Raw genomic sequence first — 12211 nt, forward strand, 5'->3', positions numbered from 1 at the left:
AGGGTTAGGATATTCCACAAGGTTCCCAACAAATTGTACTTAATTCCTTTCCTGAGCAACTGCGTCATCGGCCTTGCTATCTTGGAAAATCCCTCAATGAATCTTCGATAATATCCAGCCAATCCCAAGAAACTTCTGATCTCGTTTGGGGTAGTTGGCGACCTCCACTCTTGTACTGCTTCCACTTTGGCGGTGTAACACCCCGTACCTTTCCTTATGATATGAGATAGTGTTTTAACACTACTGAGAATACTGAGATGTCGAGATGTGAAGATTATGAGTTATGAGTGGACAAACTCATGATGGAGTTAGAATGATGAGATTTGAGAAACGAGTCGAGTTATAGATGCCGATTAATTTGAGTCGGGATTTTATTTATTTCCGACTACTGGGAATAGAATTTCCGGATACCGAGTTATCAGAGGTTGACAGTCCTATTAAGAAAATAGGAATAATGAGTTTGACATAGAGTCAAGGAAGTTGCCGATGAATGGCAAGATGAGTAAAATGGAGATGTTGATATAATTGAGAGTGATGTTAGAATTGAGATAGAGATGTTGATTAAATTTAGATGTTGAGATGAAAGACGAGAGATAGAGTCGAGGTAGTGATTGTGAATCACTATAAAGAGGATTAAGTTAGAGTGATGATGAGTGATGATCCGTTTTTAATGTGATAACGGTGTGAGTTATTTAATTGACGTTATGTGATTTACCTGATATGTGCGCACTAATATTATTTTGAGTCAGTCTGATTCTCAAAAATTAGCGTACATGATTTATTTTCCACCACACGTTCCTACACTCACACCCATTATTCTAATCATTTTCCCCACATGTGGAAACAGCCGGATTAGGCTTGCTGCTAAGGGAGAGACAAGCTACTATTGAGCATTAAATGCTACTTATCTTATGGAATAAGAATCTTGATAAAACCGAAGCATCTCTCTCTCTCCGTCATTTCTCTCATTTCGGCCTTTCAACTTCTTCTCTCTCCCTCAAGACATTTACTCTCTCCTCCATTGGAGACTAAGCTCGAAGCTTCACCAGTCAAAACCGAGATAGAATACTTCGCTAAAGCTAGCCTTAAACACTTTCCACGCTTGTTTCAAGAAGATTTGTTGAGTTATAACCCGAAGAAACCGATAAAGACGCCCTTTTTCTTGAAACTCTTGAGTAAGTGTTCTGATTCTTTGAGTCTAGACTTGCTGTGAGAAGTATGTGATGATATATATGTGTGGAATAAGATGTGTAAGCATGAGAAACTCTCCCTTCACCTTTTTCGTCATTTTCGAAAATTAGGGCTCATGCCCTTTAAAAATCTTTCTGATTCTTTTCTAAAAATGGGGTGAGAAATGAGTTATATGTGATGAGATGTATGTTATACGTGATGATTTGAAGTGATTAAGAGGTGTTTTTTTTCAAAACTGAGTCTTGAGCATGAGTTTTTACAAAATTTAGTCTGATGTAAGATTTGGGAAAAATCTGTAAGTTATGTCTTGAATGATGTTTTGACGATGAGCATGAATAGATGAAAGGATTAATGTGATGTTTGATGATTTCTGGGTATGAAAAGTCGATGAAGTTTAGAGTTACTCTTGTTCGCTTTGTTCTGCCTTGAGTTATGCTCTGCCAAGTTGTGATCCCGCTGGCATGCCAGAGAAGTCGTTTCCCCGCTGGCATGCCAGAGAAGTCGCTTTCCCCGCTGGCATATCAGAGAGTTCATTTCCCCGCTGCTCTGCCAGCGAGTTCATTCCTCTGACGATCGATTCCTCTGACGATCGAATCCTCTGACGATCGATTCCTCTGATGTCTGATTCCTCTGACGATGAATCCTCTGACGATCGAGTCCTCTGATGATTGATTCCTCTGACGTTCACCATTCCTCTGGCGACAGAGAGTTTATGATTTCGCTGCCTTGGCAAGTTGATTCCTCTGCCCTGGTGAGTATTTTCCACCTTGACCACCGAGCATTTCTCTGCTCTGGTCTCCGAGTCAACTTATGTTTGATTGTATGTGATATGTTTATATGTGAAGTTGCATGCTTATGTGATTGTGCATGCCGATGTGCTTTTGCTTTGAGTATGGTCCGAGTTGAGAGTTAAGTCGAGAGTAAGACGTGAGAATCCTTAGAAGTCGAGTATGCCTAGGGATTTAGTTCTACTGAGTAAATAGACGTTGAGTGAGAAGTTATTGTTGAGACGAGATTGGATTTCAGTATTGAGTACTAACTAAGGTTGTTTTATCACATGAACCTTCGTGATGATGTTGATGATTTATGAAGACCCGAGCAAGACGAAGAAGTAAGTCCCCTGTTCCTATCCGAGCTTAAGCGAAGGACTCCAGGTGGGCAATATTTTGAGTATTCAGTTTAAGAGCTTTTCTAAACTGTTTAAATGATGATGAGATTATAAGATGTTTTGATGTTTTGAGATAAATGATGTTTATGAACTGTTTGACTTGCCAAAATTTTGATGATAAGTTTGTGTGTTACCCTCTACTGATGAGACGAATTCGGTCCTGCCACAAGCGGGATTTTGTGCACAGATGTGACTGTGAGCCGTCTTCGGGTCGGCCAGTCACGGTACTTGAGAAGGAGGCCTACTTCTCAGTATCGATAATAATGATGATGTTGTAGACGTGGTACATACATGATGAATATTTTGACTGCAGTCATTTCTTTATGATGTTATGATGTTTAAAACTGCATGCACAGATTTCATTGATGATAAACTTATTTCTGTGTATTGCTGGTGATATGGCAAGCTTCAAACATATAGCTCTAAGAGCGCCTTTGATGTTTTTCCGGCGTTTGCCCACTGAGTATTATTACTCACGCCCTGCATATATTTCTAAATGTGCAGGTTAAGCTTTGGAGCGAGATTGGACTGGTGCTGGTGGGGATGGCTTCACCGATGAAGTTTTCCTTGATTGTTTCCCTTTGATGTTAGAGTCTAAGGGACGATGTACTTTGTTTTCCTTCTGATGTTGATAAAACCTTAGTGAGATGATATACTAATCTTTTAAAATCAAGCAATATACTCGCGATTATATGTCTTCATACATATAATTGATACGTCTTTTGCTGTGTTGCTCTTGATATTATGATTCCTTATGGAAAATAAGCAGTACCTACTTTGCTTTTCTTCTTGAAATTCCTAATATTCAAGAAGTCATAACGATATTGATGAATACACCCTTGAGTCAAACTATGAGTCTTTGCCTTGGCATGTTTTGATGTAAGCTTCCGCGCCGATGTTCAATTTAAGTCTTATGGTTCTTTATCCATTTATTTTAGTCGTATCGATACTCGTACCCTGCTATTACTAGCGTTGGGATTTCGGGCTGCGACAGGCGGGGTCCACCTTGATACCTTCTGAAGACACAATGTGTCCCAGAAATGTAACTTCTTTGAGCCAAAACTCACATTTGCTGAATTTGGCATAAATGCATTCATCCCTTAGCGTTTGCAACGCAGTTCTCAGATGTTCCCTGTGTTCTTCTTCGTTCCTGGAGTAGACGAGAATATCATCAATAAACACCACGACGAACTTATCCAAATAAGGATGAAATACTCTGTTCATGAGGTCCATGAATACAGCTGGCGCGTTTGTTAGTCCGAACGGCACAACTACGAACTCGTAGTGACCATATCTTGTTCGAAACGCCGTTTTGTGTATATCTTCATGTCTAACCTTTAACTGATGATACCCAAACTTCAAATCGATTTTGGAGAAAACATTCGCACCCTTGAGTTGGTCGAATAAATCATCGATTCTGGGTAATGGATACTTGTTCTTAAGCGTTAGCTTGTTCAACTCTCGATAATCGATGCACAACCTCAAGGTGCCATCTTTCTTCTTGACAAACAGCACCGGCGCTCCCCATGGGGACACACTAGGCCTGATGAAGCCTAGGTCCAACAACTCTTGTAATTGGATCTTCAACTCCTCCAATTCCTTCGGAGCCATTCTGTACGGTGCTTTTGATACTGGCGCCACTCCTGGGTCTAGATCGATGGTGAATTCTACTTGTCTGTCAGGTGGTAAACCTGGCAAATTTTCTGGGAAAACATCTTGAAAATCCCGCACGATCTCTACATCTTCCATTGTCTTTTTGGTCTCAACTTTCCCGTTCAGGTATACGAGGAAGGCTTGGCAATCTTTCTTGTTCATCATCTTTCTTACCTGTAAAGCTGAAATAATCGGCACTCTGTTCCTCCTGCATATTCCGTGGAAACTTAAAGCGTCCCTTCCTGGAAAGTGGAAAGCGATTCTCCGTTCTTGACACAATATCGTGGCATAGTTCTCCGCTAGCCAGTCCATCCCCAGGATTATATCAACGTCCTCCATCGATATGACGTGTAAGTTATTCGCTATAACCTTAAACAATCCTATGGTTAGCTCTAGGTTCGAGCAAGCATGTGTTACTACTGCCATCCCTCCTATTGGTGAAGAAATTCTCAAGTCCTGATTAGTCTTTTCAGGTTGGAGCTTTAAAGTTTTTACACATGCACTTGCAATAAAAGAATGCGAGGCACCTGTGTCGAACAGAAGTATAACAGGTGTGTCGAGTAATGTGCCCATACCTACCAAATTCCCTTGGTTGTTTTCTTGCTTATTCTTGTGCAGGGCATAGGCTCTTGCTTGTGAAATTTGCGGTGGACGTGCCACAGGTCGATGCTGTTGTTGTGGTGGTGGATAGAGTAGCTGTTGACCTTGAATAGCCCTGAGTGGTTGTACTTGGCCTGGCTGATTCGGCCCTCTCATTCCTCCCTGTGGTTTTCCTTGGCAGTCTCTGGCAAAATGGCCCTTCTGGCCACACTTAAAGCAGGTATTGCTACCAGCCAAGCATATGCCGTGATGTGACTTGGAGCATTTGGGACACAAAGGTGCCCTCAGCTGGCTATGATTGTTTCCAGCTGATCCTGGATTGACTGGTCGTCCTTGCCACTGCCCTTGTGGCATCATATTTCCTTGCCATGGCCTCTTGTTATCTTGGTTGTTGTAGTAACCCCTATTATTGTTGTTGTTGCCTTCCCATTTTCTCTTCCCACGATCGTTGTTTCCCGGAGCTTGAGTCTGGGGTGAGCGGTCTTCAGGCATAGCTGCCTCAACATCCAGAGCTCTGCTAAGTGCCTCAGAGTGGGTGAGATTACCATGACTAGAAAGTGCCATCTTGATCTCGTGCCTAAGGCCTGAACGAAACTTATCGGCCATCTTTTCATCAGTGTCGATCAGATGAGGGGCATAGCGAGACATGTCGCAAAATGCGCGATCGTATTCCGTCACGGACATCTTGTTTTGCTTTAGATTGAAAAACTCTATCTCCTTCTTCTTTCTGTAGCTCTTGGGGATGTATTTATCATAAATCTCCATCTTGAAGTCTTCCCAAGTCAGGTTTTCCAGTTGTTCGGGGGTCATTGTCCTCTTCTTGGTTTCCCACCAAAAATCTGCCGACCCAGTGAGTTGGAATGCAACACAAGAGAGTCTCTCTTGATCAGTGCAATGAAGAAAGTCGAAAATCCTTTCCATCGCCCTAATCCAGATTTCAGCATCAGTCGGGTTGCCGGTCCCGTTGAATGTTGGCGGGCTCTGTTTAAGAAAAAGTTCTTCAACCCTTCGTGGGGGTTCATTTCCTGCACCCATGTTGTTTCTTGGGGCTCTTCTGGGAGGCATTGTGTGCTTCAAAGACCAAGACGATCATCAATAACTTCTGATGCGTAGTACAACGGTAACGATAATAATCTATAAGGGTCATACTATCATACTAATCAATTTGCAAAGTTATGGTTTGGGTGATATACTAGGTTAGTATACTAATACTTCTTAGTTTTATCCATCAAGGAAACATACTATAACAACTCAAAAGTTGAAAGGCTCAAAATCATTACATCAACAAGCAAGGTGTTGTAGAAACTGTTGAAACACATGGGTTTTCAACCCAAAAGACGTCTACTGAGATTTGGATCATGTGGACTGGCCAGGTCCAACATCATCACCTCCCAGTCACACGGGAAACATCGTCCCGAACTTAGAAAGCCGTGGACAACTATTCATAATATCTATCGTGTAGTAAAAGTCAATTTGATGTTTCGTCGCATGTAAACATTCGAACGTAGAGACTATGCTCAAACCCTTGATGCAGTGTTTGCCTTGAATTCGTCTTGTATTATCATTCCGTGCTTTTCCTTCAACGCGTACATGTCTTTTCATTCCTCTTTCATTCTTCTAAATCGTTACCTTAAGAATCTAGATTGTAGAGATATCCTACTAATCTAGTAGTCTATGTTCTTTTAGAATAGTGATCATGCCACTTATAGAAATCTATGTTTTCTGGGAAAGCATGTGTCAATTCTCTATCATTCTTCATATCATAACATCATAACTGCAATGATATGTCATGAAAGGCAAATCATTCAACATTTCATCACAGCATGCTCTTTACATAAACATATTCATAAAACATCTTAGAACAATAACATCTTTAAAACGTTGAACTACAATTACCTTCTTTCCTTGATTGAGCACGATGCAATGGAGTGTTGAGCGGTGTCTTATGAACCCACGTATGTCTAGTGAATCAAACTAGACTTGGCTTTTAGAGTAAGGTTTCTAGGGCCAGAGCGAACGAACTGCTCTGATACCATTATGTCACAGCCCACTATCCCAATGACGGGTTAACCGGGGTTATGACTTGGGGTGAACAATGTAAAATAGAATCTAAAGGGGGTTTGTTAAGTAATCAATATTAACAACAAACGAGTGATATATATACATATATATAACCGTTTGGGTAGTTTACAAACGAGCTTGCCATAACGACTAGACCTCAAATGGAAGTTAAACAAGCTGAAGTAGTAATAAGTTCAGGTAGAACCGATAAATAAGTCAGAGTGTTTGCAGCGGAAAAACGTGTGAGTTATGCATATGGAGATGCATACTCAAGGTTTCATTATATGGCCATCAAAAGGAAATCCGCTCAACACCGATCCATTCCATCGCCTGCTCAACCTGCACATTTAGAAATACATGCAGGGCTGAGTATCAAAATACCCAGTGGCATAAGCCGAAAATATAACATACATACATATATAAATTGAACTGCCAACAGTAACACACAGGGGTTTTCTTGAATAGCCTGCGCTTACTAAAACATTTCTTTCATTTTCATAAAGTCGATCGACCGATCATTTTCCTTCATATGATCCATATCTATTCTTTTCTGTTACGCGCCGGGAAGGAGGCCTCCTTACCACGGACGCCAAGACCGGTCGCAAGCGACTCGCGGTCTCCATGAGTGTACACGTTAACCCTAGCTATCGACCTTTGTCTAGCATAGGATCCCAATTGGATTTCCTTTAAAGTTGGCGAACCAACACAGATAGGATACATATAAAAACATAAACATTTTTGGCAGTCAATCATTTCATAAACATTTTCATTTTCATAAACATTTTCATTTTCATAATGGCATTGAACATATAAGCATTTCATAAAAGCTGAATAACGGTTAAAACTTGTCATGCACATATATTCGTATATGAGGCCTACGTCACGCAGGGGATCTCTATATACGTATAGTAAAAGTAATGCCCACCTCAAACGTTCTTAAGCTAGCGTGGAGTCGCTTCTTCTTCGACTTCACTTCCTGTCGCCCGGACCTTTATTGATGAAGAGTCGGTAAGTTCGCGAAGAAAATTGTCACAAGACAAAGTCTAATTCTGCGTGTCTAGGGTATATTTTAGTGTTTTAGGGTTCTAGCATCCATAATTCGTTCCATTAAAGATAATCAAAAACCATCATACCTCGTCTAATCTCATTCAAACACATAGGCAACACTAACACATAAGGCACATAAGAATCACAATCAAACATCATCAAAACATGCTCTGATTTTACACTGGCTCAACTTCAAAATTTAATCTGTTCTGACTCCGATGTCTCCTAGACTCGAGACTCATACCAAAAGAAAGATCTTCGTGTCTAGTTTAAAAAAAAGTAGAGTCAAAACTCCAAGTGGTTTGAGAGATATGACGTTTTTACCACGATCTACCATGTTCGGCAGTTTTGAGCAATCGCAAACTTGGATTTTTGAAAACTCGTAAACGTTGTCAGAATGGGCTCAACTTTGGTGGATATCTAGCTAACACAATAAGTTTAATACCATAAAAGTTTGGAAAGCTAGATCACACAGGACGCCACTGAAAGGAATGACTCTTTCCCCTGTTCTCTGAAATTCTCGGTAGTAATGTGCAGTTTAGGTATTGTATTTTAAAGAAATATCAAACGAAGTTGGAATGGCTTGAAATGTTACCAGGGTACTCAAGACTCATGTAGGGACTTGCTATAAAATTTTCAAAACTATTAGACATCGACAAACCGTCGATCACAGTAGGTCAGTAAGCCTACGAAATTCTCCAATTTGTACTTAAAACTCATATATTTCAAAAACATTTTTAACCTGAGTATAACATCATAATTCTCAACAACAAACTCATACCAAAACTCATTTCATCACTTCTAATCATCAATCTAAACCATCACTTAACATCATAGCATGCTCAAGAACTCATATAACCACTCAATTTTCACTTTCTTCACGAACTTCAACTTTCCAACCCTAGTAATTTTTGAAATTTACCAGCTTGAATTAGGAGTTATTTTCATGCTTTGATCCTCCATTTACATGCTCACAAAGCTTAGATATAAGTAGATTCATGTGTTTAGAAGCTTACTTTTATGATTTGTGTAGAGAAAAGTATAACTCCACCTTCTTGATTCCTAGCTCGAACCTTCAACCCAGCTTTTGTTCTATGGATCTAAAAGTGTTTTCAGCTTGATTTAATCGGTGGTTATGGCATACAAGTTGCTTGTGAAGCTTTTTACTATCTCATCAATGGTATTGGGTGAAGACAGTCGAGAGAGAAGAGAGAGAAGAAAGAGGAAAGAGAGAGGAAAAGGACGTCTGTTATGAGGAATGAAAGAGAAGGGTGTTATTTATATAACCCCATTTACTTAGCCATCAAGTATTGGATAAATAACACATGCTTAATTATCCACTTGCATAAAATATCTTATCCGTTAACTATGTTTATCCACTTGCTTTGACTCCTCTCTCTCTCACGTCAGTTCCGCACCAGAGCAGAGAAATGAAAAACTCGCCAGAGCAGAGGAATCAAAACTCGGCAGAGCAGAGGAATCAAAACTCGCCAGAGCAGAGGAATCAAAACTCGCCAGAGGAATCACACTCCGCCAGAGGAATCACACTCCGCCAGAGAAATCGCACTCCGCCAGAGAAATCCCACTCCGCCAGAGAAATCGCACTCCGCCAGAGAAATCGCTCTCCGCCAGAGAAATCGCACTCCGCCAGAGAAATCACTCAACCCACTAATTAAACTTTATGTACTATAATAATAAAAATATTTTTAAATCTCAAACGGATTCAAATATTAATAAGAACTAAGCACATCAAAACACATGTATAACGATTAAAATACATCAGATAAATCAAACCAGTTTTATTATTAATGGATGCCGAACCCTATTTATTAATAATTAAGCCTTTAATCAGTGATTAAAAGCCGGGATATGACATTCTCACAAGTTGGACGACAGAGTTAGCATCCATGTCCTCGCCCGATCCTTAAGTGCATAAGGGAAGCACTTGAGCTTTAATTTGTCCTTCGTGAGATTCAGCAATGGAATGGTTTGCACTTGCGTACAAAAATTGCGGATGAATTGTAGTGCGTCCTCATGCGGCATCCCGTGGAAGAGAGGTAGCAAACTTGAATCGTTCGGCTTCAAGTTGTAGTTTCTGACGGCGGTGGGAAGCACAATGGCCGAAGTGTTAGTATCTCCTATGACGGGCCTGGAGAAATCTCCCATGTACTCCTTATTGTTCTGTGCCATCTCTTCTTTGTTGTGCTGGGCTGGCTTTTCTTTTTCCGTGGGCTGCTCTGAATGGTCAAAGTCAGAGCTGGCTGGCAGCTCTGTGTCTATGTTCTGCTCTGCATGGTCAGAGCTGGCTTCCTCTTCTGCGGGCTGCTCTGAATGGTCAGAGTCAGAGCTCGCGGGCGGTTCTGGAAGCTTTTATTTCTTCTCTTCTACGGTCTGCTCTGGTAAGTCAGAGTCAGAGTCAACGTTCGATCCAGTTGCAGAGTCAGAGTAGAAGGCCTCTGCTCTGGCATGCTCCTTTTCTTCAGAGTCAGACTCAGAATCGTCTGCTCTGTCCTCTGCAAAAACTCCTTTGCAGCTGTTCTTTCTGAAAATCCCTTCGCTCGTGCTATGCAACGGAGACACAAGTTTGCCTTTAAGACTACAGTGTCCCTGCATGCACAACACTAACAAACAGATTAAACGCACCGGGTGGGAGAAAAGAAAAACAAAACATAAAGTAAAGAAAGCAAGTAAAGCTGCTGAAATAGAAATTTTATTGAAGAAAAACAAAAACCCTTGAGAGCACAGGTGCAAACAAGGAGAATCCGGAAAAACCAAAACAAGAAGAAGACAAAAAACCCAAGCGTAAGGAGAAGGAAAACAACAAGAACGAACAAAAGACGGGACCGCAGGCGCCAGAGAAGACGAAGCGCCAGAGGAGTCGAGGTGCCAGAGGAGTCAAGGTGCCAGATGAGTCAAGGCGCCAGAGGAGATGAGGCGCCAGAGGAGTCAAGTCGCCAGAGGAGTCAAGGCGCCTGGGGAGTCGAGGCGCCAGAGGAGTCAAGGCGCTAGAGGAGACGAGGCGCTAGAGGAGTCAAGGCGCCAGAGGAGTCGAGGCGCCAGAGGAGTCGAGGCGCCAGAGGAGTCGAGGCGCCAGAGGACTCAAGTCGCCAGAGGAGTCAAGGCGCCAGAGGAGTCGAGGCGCCAGAGGAGTCGAGGTGCCAGAGGGGACGAGGCGCCAGAGGAGTCGAGGCGCCAGAGGAGTCGAGGCGCCAGAGGAGTCGAGGCGCCAGAGAAATCGAGGCGCCAGAGGAGTCAAGGCGCCAGAGGAGTCGAGGCGCCAGAGGAGTCGAGGCGCCAGAGTAGTCGAGGCGCCAGAGGAGCCAATGCGCCAGAGGAGAAAGAAAGCAAGTAAAAACTGAAAAGAAAATGACACAACTAAACGCCTAAAACCTACACCGGCAACGGCGCCAAAATTTGACTCAACTAGAACACCTCTAGATTGACTTGCAATAGGACAAGGACACTCTAGCAGTGGTAAGTTAACCCAATGTCATCTCTCAAGGAAGATCTTTAAGGGCAATTAATTATGTCACACGAAAACGGTAAACTTAGATTATTAACCAAAACTTGTAAAATAAACTTTACTTGAAATTAAACTTAACTTGAATTTAAACTAGAGAATTAACTAGGCAAATTAAATTATTAAACCCTAGGCAAGAACTTAAACGAACTTAAAGTAAAGCAACTTAAGAATTAAACGCTAACTAGGAATTTAAAGACTTGTAAATTAAAAGCTTCTAATCTAATGAGCATAAAACTAAATTGCATAATTTAAAGGAAAGCATTAAAAAACATAATTGACATTGCATAATTTAAAGTGCAGAATTTAAAGTGCATAATTTAAAGAACGCATAATTTAGACAAACCAAGTAAATTAAATTAAATACTGAAATATCGTAAAAACGTCTCGAGAAGCAACCTGTCACGTTACAACTCTAAACGGGAACTAACTAAAACTTGAATTAAAAGAACTATAATAAACTAACTAAGAACTATGAAAGCAATAAAAACCTAAACTTTGGCTACCTAGGTGGAAACTAAAGATTAGGGCAAAGATTAATTCTAACTAAGTGCCAGAGGCAGAATGATTGATTTCTTCATTCACGTTCAAGCCCCTTTTAATAAACTTCCTTCAACCTTAACTATCATCAAATTCGCCTTGCAAAACTGGACTCTTAAGGAAATAGAATCATGCATCCAAAGGTAATCCAGCTGGCAGCGTGCTCTGCAAGTCATCTTAGCTCTGGCGAGAAATCTTAGTTCTGGCGAGAAATCGTAGCTCTGGCAACATAAGCGAACTCTGGAAATTCGGCTCTGTAAAGGTATGGCAGAGCTGGAAGTCAGCTCTGTAAAGGTTCCACAAGGTTCGATGTTCTGCACAGGGACCGGAGGGGTTTCCATCTTGCTCATTCGGAGCTGATGTACTTCTCTCATAAGTGAAGCCAACTATTTTTGCAATTCGCCAGTCTGTGAAATAGCGCTGGCCTCGAC

This window comes from Salvia miltiorrhiza, chromosome 5 (assembly GCF_028751815.1).
Source record: "Salvia miltiorrhiza cultivar Shanhuang (shh) chromosome 5, IMPLAD_Smil_shh, whole genome shotgun sequence".
In the NCBI taxonomy this organism is placed as follows: Eukaryota; Viridiplantae; Streptophyta; class Magnoliopsida; order Lamiales; family Lamiaceae; genus Salvia; species Salvia miltiorrhiza.